We start from the raw sequence: 3,760 nt of genomic DNA, 5'->3' as shown, positions 1-3,760 counted from the left end.
CCTTTTAATCACTCTAACAATAATACACCTAAAACAGTGACATTCTCAGACACTGAGTCAGGTGAGTCAAGCAATGCAACATTACTTTGTGATGTAAACCTAAAGAAAAGCGTACACAAGTCAGAACAGGGAAGGGATCCAGATATGTTGCTAGTAATGCTCAACAGCCAACTGGTACAGAGATTGAACAAAATCTCATAGAGCAGGTTTTTTCCATGCCCACAGAGAGAAAGGGAGTGGGGGTATGAACCCCACTTAACAAGACAGATACCAATTTAGGGGGGACAGGTCCCAATCAAAGTACAACACTACAATGTGATCAACTTGTCTGACCATACACTTACTCCCGCATGGATTGATGTTTTAAGCTTGGGTTTGAGTTTTGCGCCCTCACCCTCATCCTCATTTGATCTTTTCACTATGATACTAGATGTGAACAAGCTTATACGTAATATCACCTTACAGAAACACTTTTCCTCAGTAGGCCAATCAATGACAGACATCAACACCGTGGTGGATGATATTCCAACTGATGATATCATGATTAGAAACCCTTTGTTGTCCTATGAGGAACTGTGTGACATTACCTATTTGAAGGATCTGTTACGTGAAAACAATGAGCAACAAATAGACCCTGTAAAAGTAGTGAGTGTAAAGGGATATAAGAATGCATCATCTTTTTATCCAACACACAGCAGAGGTACAACATTAGAAACAGTCTACAAAAGAGTAGAACAGGACCTACGGAATCTTTACTATAGAACTGACAGGACATCTGGGAATATTACATTTAAACAAAAACAGGTAATACGAGAGTTGAATTCAGATCCTAATTAGTAATGAGGGTGGCAGACAAGGGGGATTCAGTAGTTGTACTGAACAGACAACAATACATAGACGAAGTCCTTCGCCAACTCAGTGATGCTGACAACTACGAAAGGTTAAATACAGATCCTACCTTTAGGTATAAAAGAGAACTATCACACCTTCTGGATGAAGGGCTAGATAAAGGCTTTTTTGATACAGGCACATTTGACTACCTTCTGGTGTCACATCCAGTAGCTTCCATCTTTCACTATTTACCGAAGGTGCACAAGACATTAATGTCAAAGGACGCCCCATAGTGAGTGGCATGTGTCCCTCTTTGAACATCTCTCTGAATGGTTGGATGGGATCCTAAACCAATTTGTATTGAATCTCCCTAGCTATTTAAAGGACAACAAACATGTCCAAACCTTGGTAGAGGACCTTACATGGGATAGACAAAACTACATCTGGTTAACTATTGATGTTACTGCCCTCTACTCTTCTACCCAACATTCTAAGGGATTAAAAGCCCTGAGATTTACACTTGAAAAGTACTCTCATTACTTGTCAGATTTACAGAAATATATCATTCAGGTAGCTTCCTTCCTGCTTACACACAACTATTTCTCTTTTGAAGGTGTCTTCTATCTCCAGAGATGTAGGACTGCCATCGGAGCAAAATTTGCTCCTTCCTACACCAACCTATTTTTGGGTTGGTGGGAGTGGTCCCACATCTATGGAGATGCTGACCCCTTCAGAGGGAGTATAGTTCTTTACTGTCGTTTCATAGACAATCTCTTGCTGGTTTGGCAAGGTCCTGACACACACATTGATCACTTTTTGCACTATCTCAATAGTAATGACTGTGGTCTCACATTTACCTTTGAGATAAATAAGAAGAGTATTCATTTCTTAGACCTAACCCTAATTGGGAATGATGATGGAAGTGTTGTTACTGAGGTTTATAGAAAACCGATTGCAGGAAACACTTTCCTCCATGCAAAAAGCTGCCACCCACAACATAAACCTTACGCTGTGGCAAAGGGACAATACATTAGATTGAAACGTAACTGTACAACTGAGGACACTTTTGTAAAAGAATCCCAGAGCTTAAGAAATCGTTTGCTCCAGAGAGGTTATCCACCCCACATAATCACTGAGAATGATACCAGAGCACTGGATAGAAAAACATTTACTAGCAGACAATAAGAAACGTACTAATAAACATGAGGGATTAACATTTATCACCACATACAGTGAGCAATATCAAGCTATATGTAAAATTATTTAAAAAAACAGTTTAATATGCTGGCTGCTAATGACGGTCTAATGGATTGTGTTAGCAATGGTGTTAGATGTTCATACAAGAGATCAAAAACTCTAGGAAATCTCCTTTCTCCCTCTCAACTGCTTAATACTACTCCCGCTTTGGGATCATGGCTAACACACAAGGGCATGTTTAGATGTGGAAGTAATAGGTGTCGACCCTGTGAGTCAGTTATAATTTCTGACACATTTAAATCTGAAGTTACAAGCACACAATATCAAATTCAGTCTTGCCTAAATTGCACTTCCAGTTCAGTACGTAGGGTTAACGACACAAGATATAAGGTCTAGAATATGTGAACACTTATTCGCCATTAGTGTCGGCAGATCAAAGACTGTTTTTGTCATGTTCTGTCTCAGGATATCATGTGAGAGCCTCATTGTCTGGAACAGTTGCTTTAAAGGAAGATTAGTAGAAGCCATACTGATTGAAAATGATAACAAATGTATTTAAACAACAAAATACTTTGATTAAGCAAATACTTGCAGAATCTTTAAATATGCTACTCAGGTATGTTAAGACCACATATGGCAGGAGTGAAAATAAAGAAACAAACAAAGTAAGCAGAGATGCAGATTCAAAAAGGAAAGTCTTTCTCCTGGTAATAACTGAAATGTAAGATTTGCACAAGGCAGAAAACAACTTGTAAACTGGTATCAGGTGTAAAGGTAAAGTCTTTCTCCTGGTTATAGCTGAGTGCAGGAATTGCACAAGGCAGGAAACAGACTTGTGAACTGGTAACAGGTTTAAAGGTAAAGTCTTTCTCCTGGTTATAGCTGAGTGCAGGAATTGCACAAGGCAGGAAACAGACTTGTGAACTGGTAACAGGTTTAAAGGTAAAGTCTTTCTCCTGTTTATAGCTGAGTGCAGGAATTGCACAAGGCAGGAAACAAACTTGTAGATTGGTAACAGGTTTAAAGGTAAAGTCTTTCTCCTGGTTATAGCTGAGTGCAGGAATTGCACAAGGCAGGAAACAAACTTGTGAACTGGTAACAGGTTTAAAGGTAAAGTCTTTCTCCTGGTTATAGCTGAGTGCAGGAATTGCACAAGGCAGGAAACAAACTTGTGAACTGGTAACAGGTTTAAAGGTAAAGTCTTTCTCCTGGTTATAGCTGAGTACAGGAATTGCACAAGGCAGGAAACAAACTTGTAGATTGGTAACAGGTTTAAAGGTAAAGGCTTTCTCCTGGTAATACCTTGTAAACAGGTGCAAAGGTGAAATCTTTCTCCAAAGAAGTGCAGGAAACTGGTTCTGACTTGACAAAACAGATCCAATGTGAAGACACTAATGCAGACTAAAAGCCATCCTTAAATAGGGAGGTTTTGCACAGGGTTGGTTCAGATTAATTCCAGAATTGAGAACACCTGTGTGTTGCACAGGTGTAATAACAAGTAAGGCAAATAGTTATTTATCAGATCTTTTAAGTTCCTTGCTATTACTAGAACTGGCTGTGGCTCAACACACAAGCAAACTGACTTGCAAGCAAACAGGAATAGTAACCACAGAGCCACAGGTTCAAATCCCCACACAGCCCTTCTTAGCAGAATGCCTCCCAGACCTTTTCTTTTTCTTTTTAATCTGGAGGCTTCGTTCGTGACAGATGCCCCCTCCAAAGAGCGCACTCC

This window comes from Bombina bombina, chromosome 4, assembly GCF_027579735.1.
Source record: "Bombina bombina isolate aBomBom1 chromosome 4, aBomBom1.pri, whole genome shotgun sequence".
Classification (NCBI taxonomy): domain Eukaryota; kingdom Metazoa; phylum Chordata; class Amphibia; order Anura; family Bombinatoridae; genus Bombina; species Bombina bombina.
This window is presented reverse-complemented; position numbering follows the sequence as displayed.